Below are 14,981 nucleotides of genomic sequence, written 5' to 3'. Positions count from 1 at the left end.
AGTAGGCCGACTCTCGGAATTTCCCGTCGGGCAGGATTGTGTAATCCTTTGTGGCATTGTTAAAACACTGGAAACAGAGCAGGAAATAGAAAAAATTCCAGCTGGCCGTGACATGGGAGGAAATAAAGTTTAAAAAAAAAAAAAAAAAAAGTTAAACATTGGCAGCCTGAACTATGAGCTTGGCTGGCGCTGGACTCATGTGCAAACTGATTCCCTGAAGAATGAATTCCAAGTGAAACCAGATATCAGTAAAGTACATTTTTAAAGCAGTATTATGTGAATATATGTCATATTCTATACAATTGGAATTAGTTTTTGAAACCAAATGAGTCACCTCCTGGTAGCCATGATTAATAATGCAAATAAACATTTGCATTTTTGTTGTTTTGTTTCTTACCTGTTCCTGCTTAAAGCCTATAGCACTGCTGGATCTGGAGTGGTCTATAATAAGTCAAGCAGCTTAACTCGTATTTCATTCAAGGGAGACCTGAAGAGAATAGCAGTCTTGTAAGTTTTGTACAGAATGACAGAGAATCTGCTGGGAAACCTACTACAAGCAATTGGATTTTGAACAATTTGGAGGGTTTTTTTACTGTTATAACAAGTCATTTATTGGGCCTCAGTTAGACAGGCCTATTGGGTTGTGAAAGCTTGCTGGAGGTTGTTAATAGTCACTAGGTGAAATTGGTCGTAAAAAGGGTGCTAGACCAAAAACGTCCTTGCGATTGCTCGTGGTTGCTAATACACTGCCGCAGTAGTTTGCATGGAACCCAGTGAAAACAGATATCTTGTCATGCAATTATTCACTAACTTACCACCAAGTGGTTGTAAAACGTAAAAAAAAATTGCAGCCACTCGTCAACTGGACTATGTGGTCACTGTCTGGTCAATAGACCTGCATGATTGCTCTCAGACACCATTTTGGTAATCCCCAATCTCCAGTAACTACTTGGAACCGTTCCAGGGATACTTTTCCATGAAATCAGTGGTTGCCGGGCAGTCATGTAGTCTCCGTCACAGGTCACTGGTCACTAGGCCTCGTGTCTCAGGTGAAGTGGAAATCCAACGTCCTTACACTGCCTTTGTTGATTTTTTTTAACGGTAAGATCAAAACTTCCCTCAAAACTAAGAATGTGGCTTGAATGTTTTATGAAGTCTAACTACTTTCGACCAGCTATTAAACAATATTAAAGCTAGGCAAAAAGGCAATTTTGAATCCTTTAAGCCTCTTGACCTCATTACCAGCTATTCTGAGCAAAATGCTGATAAGGCCAGCTTGCAATGCCATTTAACTGCAAGCAAACGATTAGTAGTTTATCAGTGAATATTAGCATCTTGCTAGCTAAAGACAAAAATGCTTTTTTGTGGCACTAGTAGAATGCTACTGCTGGGGTTGAATGAAATTCAGCTAAATGACCAAAACTACAGTTCCTCTAGTGGCCACTTGAGGTTAGTGTCAAGAGCAAGTATCAGCCAGCTGTTGGGTTTTTCCACTTAGCATATTTTGTTAGATTGCTGCTAGCCAAATTTAGAACATCTATAATCACAGTTAATTAAACCTTGTTAACAAGCTAGCACACTGGCATTAGGTTATTGTTTCCCATATCTACCCCTTTGTCTAAAAATATATATAGCCACACCCAAAATCCAAACATGAAGCCTCAAAAAAGAGAAAAAATAGGCTTTTGTGGTCAGGAACAAGGGTGCTATTGTTGCTCACTGTAAGCTGTATTTAACATCTGAAAGACTTTAAGTAGGCTACAGTCTGTCTTTTTATTAAGACTGAGGTGGAAACGATTAATTATGACAACAAATTGCTAAACTTAACTTTGACTTACGTCTGCACTCAAATTGTATGAACTGTATGAATTAATGCAACTTAAGCCCTTTGAGCTGTAGTTCTTTGTTTTCCTCATTTTTGCTGACAAGTTAATTAGTGACTTGCTTTCACTCACTTGTGAAAGGAAGGCATATGAAAGGAATGTGGGGAGGTTTTGTTTGTGTATCCTTTTTCTGTGACACGCACATCTACCTTGTACAAGTGTAACAAAATAACCAGAGGATAGGAAAGTCAAAATCCCCAACATGGCTCAACTTCACCATGCGTTTTTCTTACGCAGCATATTTGAAAAGTCCCTAGAAGAAATAGTTCAGCTCAAGGAAGCTTATCTTACTGGCACCTATTTTAGATTCTGTTGTCTTATCAGAGATTAGAATGTTAAACAGTTACTCTTTTGTAAAAAGTCCCATACTTCACCACACCGAATGGGTAAACTGTGAGTAAATGACCTAGCTTTAATTCAGTGGGTTGAACAAAAAAATTACCTAAAAATGTGAGGAACTAAAGGATCACAGGCTCAAAAGTAATTGGACGAATTAAATAACTGAAAATAAAATGTTCATTTCTAATACTTGGTTAAAAACCCTTTGCTTTGCGATGACAGTCTGAAGTCTTGAACTTCATGCTGAGTGACATGCACCTTATGGTTAACTTGGATATCAATATGCCTACCTCCTGAAGAGTGTTGTTCACTTGGTTTGCTGATGTGAAGGGGTTTCTCTTCACCATGGAAATGATTCTGCGATCATCCACTGCTGTCTTCCGCGCTTTCTTTATTTCTCAAGATGTACCAACCTGCAGCAGCTTTCAGTTGCTGTTTGTTGTTTGGGGGCGTTTCTGTCGGAGGTTTCGTCTTCAACAGGTGGAATGTATATTCAATGGGGTAAGATCAGATGACTGACTTAACCATTCAAGAATATTCCACTTCTTTGATTTAATAAACTCCTAGGTTGCTTTGGCTGTGTGTTTTGGGTCCTTGTCCATCTGTATTATGAAATGCCGCCCAATCAATTTGACTGCATTTAGCTGGATTGGAGCAGACACTATGTCTCTAAACACCTCAGAATTCATTCAGCTGCTTCTGTCCTGTGTCACATCATCAATAAACAATTATTTTTGTCCTGTATATATATAAAGTGAAGACTATCAATAACACATCAAGCATCCTTTTTTTTCTTCTTAAATTTCAGGGAAATGGGCAGTAAATTGCAGGCTGCAAACAGTGGTAGATCTTGTTCTCTTAAATACTCATGTCCCAAAATTGTGCACTGTGAAAGGTAAACTAAAAATATGTACAATTAGCCAGTAGCAAAATACCTGTTTCCTTGCTTTTCAGTGTCAAAATTGACGGTGACAGTAGCTTTTTAACATCATAAAAGTTCTTTGAATGCATTGACCATAAATAAATATGTCCCCAAATGTTAGGTTTTCGGCTACAATAGCAAACATAATAGTCAAGCTTAAAAAGTAACAGAAACAAATTTAACATACTTAGCATACAAATCATGAATTCAGGCAAACTGTGAGCTGATGTTATGGGCTATGAAGCCTTTGAGTAAACTGTAACAACTTTCTCTTTGTAGTTTAAGTAACTTTAAACTGCTTTTGGCACTCAGCTTGATGACAAAAAACAAAAAAATACAAACCCTTTCACTGACTATTTTGTTTTATATGCCATACCAAAAAGGTATGACATTTTGAACTGCTAGTGTTACAGCACTCGGTGATGCAACTCCACAACAGACTTTTAAATGGCATACAGTTATGTTACTTTGACAAAGGTCATGCATGCGGAAGTTGCATTTCCAGCAGTGGGAGATAATATATTTAAAGTCAGTGAGCAATGACAGGCAAAGCAAAGTTTTGACGTTAAACTGGTTTGACTTTGGACTTAATATCTTCAAAAGAATGTATTAGATAACCCTCAGACTGTGATAGCCTTATGAAATACATTTTACAATTTCTTCCTTGAGAAAGTCTTTTTTGTTTGTTACACTGACTGGTTGCATTTCCTTTTATGAGTCATTAGAAGGCTGATGTGCAGCGACACCTCTGTGACACATTTTCATGCACATGTCAAAGTTTACATCTTCTTGGCTCAGGTATTCCTAACCCTAACACCCCTATTCTGTCACAGCAACCCTCTTCATCTCATTCTACATTGCATCCATCAATTTTCTTCTGTAGTCTACCTCTTTTTCATTTGCCTGGCAGCCCCATGCTGAACATCCTTTGTCCAATATGTCCACTATTCCTCCTCTGTGCATGTCTCACTCAAACTGAGCTGTCCCTCTAATCTGATCATTTCTAAACTTACTAGTTTTGGTCGCTCCCAGTCAAAATCTTAATGTCTTCAACTCTACCACCTCCAGGTTTCTTTTTTTTTTCTGCACCGCTATCTTCAAACTGGATATGGCGGTGCAGGTCTTGTACCATCTTCTACACTTTCCTGTTACGCCTGTGTTGTCATTTACACACATGCTTGGATTTACTTTCATTCCTCTTCTCTCCATTGCATACCTCCACCTCTTCAAGCTCTCTTCCACCTTCACCCTACCCTCACTACAGTGCAATATTGTCTGCAAACATCATAGTCCCTTGAGATGCCTGCTTGTACTCATCTGTTAACCTGTGCATTTCCACTGCAAACAAGAAGGTGCCCAAAGCCAATACCTGATGTAATCTAGCCCACCCTAAACCCATCTGTCACTGCTGCTGCACCACTTTCTCTGGCAGAACCAGGTTCAGGGAGGGCAGCCATCTGCTGCGACTGGCTGAGGTCTTTGTTTTCTCTACAACCAGAAAAGACACAGTGAAACTTCTTTTGACCTTCTCTGTACATTATGATGAACTCAAAGCAAGCACCACATATGTAAAGATCTTTCTCAGTATGACGCTATACTGCTGTTCACTGATCATCACCTCTCTTCTTAACCTAGTTTCAGTAACTTTTTCCCATAGCTTCATGGTACGACTCATCTCCTTTAACCCTATGTACTTACGAAAGCTCTTAAAATCACACCTTTTCTTGAACAGTAATAGTAACAGTGCCCTTCTTCTCCATTCCTCAGGCATTCTCTCATGTGTTAAAAAGTCTGATCCAAACATCTGCTGGCCTCAAGCCACAGATATGTTAACAGGAAGAGACGCTTTTGCGTCTTCACCCTTTTCATAGCTGCCCTCACATCCTCCTTCCTAAGCCTCCGCACTTCCTGAGTAACTATTGTTCCTTCATCTGTCCTCCCCTCTTATTTACAAATCAGTCTTTACAACTTCTTAACATGTGTTTTATTTTGTAGAGCAAAATGTAAAAATGTCTGAAACTCATGTTAATCAAAGACCTTATGTCAGACATCAAATCTTAATCTTAAATGCTAGTCATTCCAGGGTTTGGGCCTCATTTGTTCAGAAAATAACAATAAGTAAATAGTTTAAATACTTTCCATTAGATCTCATGGAATCCAGAGAACACTGTGACCGACAGTTCAACTATTCCTAAATAAAATGTATGTTATATTTGTAGCACAGCCTGGAGGAGCTAAAAATAGCAACTGCTGAAGACAGTATATTTTGATCACATGCAACGATATGCCAGTCTACAATTTCCTTGTTGGTGATGCAACTACACGGGGAAAAACATAACAGAGATTAAAGTGCAGGTGAAAACAAACCTGTCAGAGTTTGCATGTACTTTGAGGTCATTTGGAAGTTTAAACATGTTTTTATGTGTTGACAAATTCAAAAGGTGCCCTTTAAAAAAAAAATACATTTTTAAATTTCCTAGAAAGATCACACTTAGCTAAGTGAAAGTATTCATTCAACAGTGGTTGCAATCTAATCTTTTGACGTTGTATATTGCCCCTTGGAAAAATGTTTTCAGGCAATAATTTTGCACACGTAAATATGACAGGCAGCTTCTGTTGATCCGACACACACATAAAAATATGCAATTCATGGTAACATTTAAAAAATAACTCATAAAAGGTACAGTATTTAAATTAACAATACAGCAAAGAGTGTATGTGCCATATTGTTTTGTCTTGTATTAATAAGAGAAATGTTGAGTTCTTTTATTTTTGTATGTTACACTTACACAGCTACAGCACCCATAAATCTGAACATATATCAGAAACCAAAAGGTTAATTGATTGTTCAGACTGAACGTGTCTTTGTACTGTACATGTCTTCTACATTAACTGTTTTATTGTTAATATGTTAATATGGTGGGCAGATTGCATGTTAATTTTCTCTTTAAACAAATGGAAATGGTTAATGCAGTCAATAATTTAAATTACATACTTCAAATAAGATTTGTAACTTGGTTTTGCTGAAAAGTGTCAACTAAGCCATTAATGGTGCAGGTTGGCATGACAGCAGGCTGTGTGATACTTAGAAACACTTGTTCAAAACTTAAGCTTGTTAATCCTAATATCTACTCAGCTGATCACATGGCAGTAACTCTGTGAATTTAGTCGTGTAGATATGGTCAAGATTATGTGCTGAAGTTTGAAACTAAGCATCAGAATTGACAACAAAGAAAATTTAAATGACTTTGGCACATTTCCCACACTTTATCATTTTTACCACAACCATTGCAGAGAATAGTCTGAAAGAGAAATCAACCATGGTCAGTCTTCTTCAAGCTGATAGAAAGAAAACAGTAACTCAAATAACTATTACAGCTAATGAATATATATCACATATATGAACACACAACATGTCCAAGTTTGAAGGAAATGGGATAAACGTTTCTCATTTTACAATTTCACACAAAAAGTCCATGTCAGGGAAAACAATGACTAGGAGGAGGATCCTTTCCAAAGAAAAGGATGTAATGAGGGGGGAACCCAGAGAGTAAAATCAACACTGACTGAGAACACTGAGGTCTTTTTAAGAAGGAGACTCACAATTTCTTGTTGTGTTTCCAAGTTATTGTACTGACTAATTTTCAGCTGTCAACAGTCAATTGTCTAGTTCTGGTTGTATTGGACAACATGACGTTGTGGCCGTTTTTCCGAGGTACTCATGGATCTTTGTTGTTTTATCATGAAAAGTGGGTTCTGACATTCACTAGTCTTCGACTTCCCTCTTTCTCCTTAAAATACAGTTTTAGTGTGCTGGTTATCATCCAACTGCACTTTTTCAGTCTGAGTGGCATTGCTGTAGATCTTAGTGGTATGGTTCAGTGAATCAATGTCTTATTCACTCATGACATACACCTTAATGTCATCCACATAGAGGAGGTGCGGGTATCCTTAGCCAGTCTTGATAATGATCTGGCTGAGGGGATTCAGGCACATGCAGAAAAGCAGTGGGGATACAGCATCTCCTTGGTAAATCCTGTGCTGTTGGTTTGAAGTTGGGTTCTAGTGTTGTTGCCACATGCCCATTAAATTCCTGATGAATGCTCTTATGATCCTGTTGATCTTGTACAGTTCTAGGCATTCCACGATTCATGTGAGAGGCATTGAGTAATAAGCTTTATTGTAATCAATCCAGGCGGTGCACAGGTTGGTCAGTCTGGTTTTACAGTCTCCTTGGGGATGAGGACTATCCAGCCTTCAGTTAGCCATTCCAGGTGTATCTCATCCATTACCTGCTGGTTCATTTGTGGTGCCAGATGCTCATGGAGTGGAGTTATCTTTTTTAACCAGTAGGCATGAATCATATCAAGGCTTGGTGCTTTAGATTAGTGGAGGAATTCTGGTTTATTCTCCTGGCTTCTTTCTCTCTTGGTATACCTGTTCAATCTGTCCAAGACTGACATGGAAATTCTGTCTGATGATACACAGTTAGGTCCTTACATATTTGCACACTGAAAAAGTTTTGTCTTTTTATCCGTATACTGAAAGTGTTCCAAAATGTTCCAGTTATTTTTATATAATAGACATGAACATAATGTGTAGACTCCCGGCTTTCATTTGAGGGTATCCGGATTCAAATTGGATGAAGAGTTTAGGAGTTTCTGCTCCTTAACATGGGCCACCCTCTTTTCAAAGGCACCGAAAGTAATTTGAAAATTGACTCACAGGCTATTTCCTGGGAAGGGGTGAGCAATTCCTTCTTATTTGTCTGACTCTATGCCATTGTTTAAATCACAGTTAAAGACTTTATTTAATCTTGCTTTTCCATCTAGCTAATATTTGGTGTGTGTGTGTTGGTACATTTTTATCTGTTATGCTTTGTTAAATACTTTTATGTATTATGATTGTCATGGTTTTATGTTTAATATGTGCCGGGTCCTTTCTCTTTCTCTTTTCCCTCTCCCATCTCCCTTTTCCTATCTTATTTTGTCAAGCACCTTGGTATAGCCTTGGTTTTTTAGTATGCTTTATGAATAACCTTTATTGTTATTATTATTATTATTATGTCGTTATAAATTAGGAAGGTAAAAGGCCTGGAGCGGATTTGAGGTGTAGTGCTTGCATGTGGAAGATTTTGCTGTGAACAGACAACGTGCGGTCTACATGCAGGTAAAACAAGCCATCCTTAAGTTGCGAAAACCGGGAAAAAAAACATCAGAGAAATTGCTATAATAGTAGGCGTGGCGAAATCTACAGGTTGGTACATCTTGAGTAAGAAAGAAAGCAATGGTGAACTCAGCAATGGAAAAAGACCTGGACATCCATGGAAGACATCAGTGGTGGATGATCGCAAAATCATTTCCATGGTGAAGAGAAATCCCTTCACAACAGCCAACCAAGTGAACAACACTCTTCAGGAGGTAGGCATATTGATATCCAAGTCAACCACAAAGAGAAGATTTTGTGAAAGTAAATACAGAGGGTTCACTGTAAGGTGCATGCTACTCATAAGCTGCAGTAAAGGCCTGGCAGAGCATTAAAAAGGAGGAAAACCAGCATATGGTGATCACCATGAATTCAAGACTTCAGGCTGTTATTGCCATCAAAGGGTTTTAAACCAAGTATAAGAAAAGAACCTTTAATTTCAGTTAATTAATTTATCCAATTACTGTTGTGCCCTCGAAATACAGGGATTGTGTTAAAAATGTTTTAGTTCCTCTCCTTTTTGTTCAGTCTGCTGAATTAAAACTAAAAATGTGTGCCTCGACTGCATCTGAGTTGTTTCATTTAAAATTAATTGTGGTTATGTACAGAACCAAAACTGGAAAAAGTTGCCTATGTCCAAATATTTATGGACCGCACTGTAAAACATGTAAGTGTGCGAAATATGTACAAAAATAACACAGCAGAAAAGGGGCGAAGAGTTTTTCATGGTAGAATTTCTACTCTAGAGCTCTAATCTAGACCTCAAAGGTTTCAGGGGTTTGGAGATTACATTAGGTGCCAAGGTTAGGAAAATACACTTTGATCTTAATCTTAAATTATTTGCTGAGTCGACAAAGAACAAAGGTTGCGTCAGTCTATGTGAAGGAAGCAAATATACTTGTACATGCACCAAATTTTAAGAGGAAGTTGACCCAAAACAGAATGATCAACATTTATGCACAGTTAAATATTGCCCTTAAGAAATAAGTTACTGAATAACACAGAAAAAAGCTAATTCTAAGTCCTCCCTCCAAATCTCCCAAAGTTTTCTTACCTAAACAATACTTACTAAAGCTCAATCTTCACACCTATTCCTGGACTTTAACAAAAGCCAAGATTTCTTTTCTAAAGCAAATCCAAATGACTGTAATTGTATATGCATCACGATTAAACTTCTTTGGGGGACGTTTCAGGGAAACTTAACCTACTGAGTTTACAGAAAAAAAAAGTGTGTTCCGCATTTATGCCGTGTTAAATATTGTCCTTGTGTAATAATGTCACTGAATAACACACAAAAAGGTGATTCTAAGCCCTCCCTCTAAATCCCCTGAGTATCCTAAATAATACTTGTGGCAGCTTCACACACGTTCCCGGACTTCAACAAGACCCACAACTTCCTGCGTTCAGTTAAAAAATGACGTTACTTTGTAATCTTATGCTGGGATTTTGTTCCCTTGCCATCATCATGACAAGAAAACATATATGTCAAGGTGCAGGTAAGCTTTTTTTTGAAACATTCTTAGATTATAATGATAAGACTAATGTTTTTTTTTCCCGGCTTAGTGAGCTATGCAAATTCTATTATCCTGATTTAACTCAGCAGAATGCCTTGAGAAACTATTTGTTTAAATCTCAATTAAAATATGGATGCAATAGATGCATATATAATGAGAAAAACTGCTTGTGGTGACAGCGCCACAGACCTTTGGCTCATATCCTCTTTGGTTGGTCAGACTGCTAAAATTGTGCAGTAGTTTTTGCTTGGTTTCTTATGCCTTTAGGTTGCTTTTAATATGATGTGATATTTATTATGTGTTGTTAATGCTTGTTGCACGTTTGGAGATAATTACTGTACCTTTGTTGTTATCAGGGTTACTGCTCATAAATAACATATCACCATGGTCATTACATGATAATTATTTATTATTTATTTATTTATTTTATTTAGAAAGAGGGGCAATACATATTAATGAACATGTTAACAAATGTAAATATGCCAGATTATACCCTTGGGCTAATTTCCATCTGCAGACCCTCTGGCAGGTTGGTGTTACACACAAGTTAGTAAAAACATACAGAGACACATACATATGACAAATCAGATGTAGGGTCAGAAATTGATTTGGAGCACATGAATTTGCACTATTACTCAAAAAATGAATGCAATTCACCAGATTTGGTGCAAACAAGCACAAAAAATGCCAAACAAAAAAGAGCAGACCGACATTGTCAGCTACTATCTGATGAGAGTCAAACAGAGCTAAAAGAAGAGCTTGCCATCACCAGTGTGTGAATGTGTGTGTGAATGGCTGAATGTAGTGTAAAGTCCTTTGGGGTCCTTCGGGACTAAGTAAAGCGCTATACAAATGCAGGCCATTTACCATTTAAATATACTCACAGTTGCCAGAACACCAGACAAAATACTCCACTGAGTTCATTCAGTATCACAGATGTCCATAACAAAGTCTTTATGGATGTTATCTTAAAGTTAGACATTTACTGACAAAAGCAATTTTGGTGCAATTTTGACTCTAAAAAAATGCTTCATTTGTATTTTATTATCACCCAGTTTGGGCTTTCTGATTGCAGAATTCTTTTGTTTCTTATCTTTGCTAGTCTAATGCTGATTGCAAAGGTCATAAAGAACCTCCTATACTACTATTTTGTCCAAACAGAGCATGTGTGACAACACATGTTGATTCAAATATAAGCTGACCTTTTAACCCATGTGTGCATGTTTATGTTTGTACAGGGCAACAGGGCTGCTGTACATCATACACCAAACCCCGTGCTGTGAACATTATTCTGAGACATAGACAAAAGGTGGAGCTTTGCTGGAAGCAGGGTATTACCGAATGGTGTAACATTGAAGCCGTGTAAGATAAAACTCTTTTGTGCTTTTCTGGCTGTGATGCTGAACTAGAGTTCCTTATATCATTTCCCCTCCATGTCCTTGGTTTTCTTTCAAGATGACCTTATTCCCAAGTGTTTCAAATTTCCAATCCTTCAGCCTTACAACTGAAGTTGTAATGTTAACAATTTTATGTTCTGTCCGTTTTTCCTCAAGTGTGCTTAAGTGGAGACACCGGTACATATGTGTGGATCCTAAACCTCGCAAGATGCACAAAATCGTTGAACGCTTGTGGTAATATGGACACACACCCACACACACACACACACACACACACACACACACACACACAAGATGCACAAACCTCTTGAGTGGCCTGTAACCAGTGTTGGGCAAGTTACTTTGAAGAAGTAATTAATTATAGTTACTAGTTACTTCTTCAAACTAACTGAGTTAGTAACTGAGTTACAATATTCTAAAAGTAATTAATTACTTGAAAAGTAACTATTGCGTTACTTTGAAAAAAAATGTTTAACCCTCTGGGGTCCAGGGTATAATTGGCCATTTTTAACTACTTTTGATTTTCCCTCCACATTTCACCTTTAAAAACTATTTACTTTGACTTGTTTGGTATCATCCTTTTCAGCACAGCCTCACGTGTCTGAATTTACAGTTATGTTTTCATTTTGACATACTGTATTAACACAATTGATCTAAAATCAGACAAAAAACATAAAATCAGAGTAGAAAAAGTTATATTTTTTACTGTAACAACCACAAACATCTTTAATGAATCATATTTCATAACTTTAAATGCAAATATAAATTGTCAATTTTAAAATCCTATGCACAAGTTTTGAAAACAAAGTTATTTGCATCCATTTACCTTTTACCTTGATTTTTTAAATAACATTTTCAAACTATTTACAGAACAATCAGCTGTTCTGCATTCAATAAGATGCCACACAAATTATTTGTGCCACTCCAAAAAAATAATTTCTGTCTACTATAAAGGAGAACATCACAGCCTGATACCTGCAGGTCTGACAGCAGCAGGGGTATCACTCCTGTTTCTACCTGGAGACAGCAGTCGCCTCATTGTTCTGACACACAACACAAAACTATCCACAACACTACACACTAACTACACAAGACAACACATTAACTACACACTCTAAACACGCTAAACGTCACAAATCTCTCACATCTCAAAACTCTCTCTCTCTCTCTTTCTGCTCTCTCTCTCTCTCTCTCTTGATAGCGCTGTCCTTAGACAGTAAATGTGATGAAACTATTGAAGAAAAAATGCTGCGTATACTGTCTAAGGACAGCGCTAGCAAGCACTCTCTGCTTATGACCAAAAAAAAAGCAGAGAGGTGATATATACCAATTTAAAAACTGGTATATTTCACCTTGTTGCTTTGTCTTTAAGTGGTCGTGTGACTGGCTTACCACGACTAGGGATGGGTACCGGTGTCCGGTGCCATGATGGCACCGGTTCTGACATAAACGGTAGTAACCAGACCGAAAAGCAGCGCACATTTCGGTGCTTTATTTCGGTGCTTTTTTTTCCTGAGCTGTGATACACTTCTAGCCAATCATTTAGCCAAAGTCTGGCTGTACTTCACAGCAAAATATGCAAACTCAGCAGCAACAAGTGCTTTAAGCTGATACTGTGATACTGTCAAAGGAGGTAACACCTCGAATCCGATGAAACACCTGGCGACGCATAGCGTTTTGTTTTTTTTTAAAAGCCAAGAAATGCGCTGTATTTGATAGCTTGCTGCGAGACCTCACACCGTGCACATCTACCTCGGGTGTGGTGCCTGTTATCAGACCCGGAGTTAGCAACATCCCCAAAAACACGAAGAATAGAGTCCTGGCCCCTAGCCCTGCCAGTGTAGCAGAAATGATGACGTATGATGATGCAGCAGCAGCCGTTCTTCTCTGCGTGAGTAGCTTAATGTTGTTCGTGTGTAATTTACGTTGAGTAGGCTAACCACGTTATTACATTAATGCAGGTAAGGTGAACTAGCAAACATCATCATAGCTACATGCGGCTGTCTTCTTGTTTGATGGCAGATACTCCCTTCACCCTGGCCAAAAAGGCTAAAATGACCAAAGAAAAAGAGGGAAACGGCTAAACATGAGAGGTTTTTGGATAAAGTTTGTGTTTTTTCCATTGTTTAAGCACTGCTTCCAGCCAAGAGTGATACCATAAATCCCCTATAGCTGCATAAAATGCTAACATTGTTGTCTTTTTACAAAAACCAGCTGAACATGAGAGGTTTTTGGACCAATTTTGTGTTTTTTCCATTGTTTAAGCACTGCTTCCAGCCAAGAGTGATACCATATATGCCCTATAGCTGCAGAAAAGGCTAACATTGTTATCTTTTTACAAAAACCAGCTGAACATGAGAGGTGTTTGGACCAATTTTGTGTTCTCCATTCTTTAAGCACCGGTTTGAGCACCGTTTGAGCACCGGCACCGTTTCAAAAGTACCGATTTGGCACCGGTATTGGATAAAACCTAAACGATACCCATCCCTAACCACGACTACTTTAATCTTCCTCAGTCAAACAGCAGCACTCATGCGATTGTTTTGCCCCCTTAGCTCCAGGTGTTGTGCTAGACAGTGATCGTGATTACCGTCCGCGGGAGCGCACGCAGCTGCTTAAAGCTGTAGCGTCCAAATTACTTACAGCTACTTCCATGCAACTGATATAAGATGTAATAATAAGAAACCAAAAGGAGGAGATTTTTCTTTGTATTGGGACTTTTCATTCAAATGTATTCACAGTCACTGAAAATAGAGCTTTTCAGAAATACAGATCATTGTAATATCACAAGTCTACAAAAACAAAACACATTTTAATTGCTTCTTGAACAAGAACATTGTATGCTGAACAAGGACCTAAAGATAACAATTTAATTGTGATTGTTTTCTATCTATGCAGCAACAGGAGAAAGAATGGCTAACTTCCCAGGAAGAAGAACAGTATCTGAATATCTGCACAAATATTAATTAATATATCCTTGCTACAAATAGCATGCCTATATAGCACTTATTCTCAAAATGTGTTTTGTACATGTTTTAGCTAAACAAACTAAACAAAGTTTTATTTATATTATAATAACAATATCTGAGGGCTGAGGCCAGATCAAGATGATTAGTTGCTCTTTCTTTGGTGCTTTGTACATGTAAATGATGAAGTGAAGTGTTGAAGTGATGTCATTTTGATGGTTTCAAACAAACTGCATAGCTAAAAACTGGGAAAAAATGTCCACAAATATGTTATGCTAGCATGACATTGTGACACCCCTTTCTCTCATTCCTGTTATACTCAGTCATTTATAAACTATTAACCTTCAGAGACTCAAAAGATCACAAAAACGATAAGCAAAGAGAGTAATTTTATACCATATATCTTATTTGCCTTTCAGACATGAACAACAGCAATGGTAGTGTTACAATATCATTCTTAGAACTGGCGTGTTGTCATAATCTCCAACTTTAATCTCCAACTGCAATTGCTTTGACTTCATATTTCACTTTTGACATACAGATGTGAGAACAAAGAGGACTGTGATACACACATCAACAGAAAAAGGATAAGCCTTCACAAAACTATTTCTTACTCAATAACTACATGTCTTCAGGCATTTTATGGCTTCATATTGTGGAAACTGAGAGAGTTATTGGCAAAGAGAAGACAGAGGGATATCTCTGCCATCTCAATAGCCAAGAGAAATGTAGGGTAAGATTTCAGTGAGCTGATC

Source organism: Simochromis diagramma, unplaced genomic scaffold (assembly GCF_900408965.1).
Source record: "Simochromis diagramma unplaced genomic scaffold, fSimDia1.1 OVJJ01000602.1, whole genome shotgun sequence".
Classification (NCBI taxonomy): domain Eukaryota; kingdom Metazoa; phylum Chordata; class Actinopteri; order Cichliformes; family Cichlidae; genus Simochromis; species Simochromis diagramma.
The sequence above is the reverse complement of the archived record's forward strand: the minus strand, read 5'-3'. Positions refer to the sequence as shown.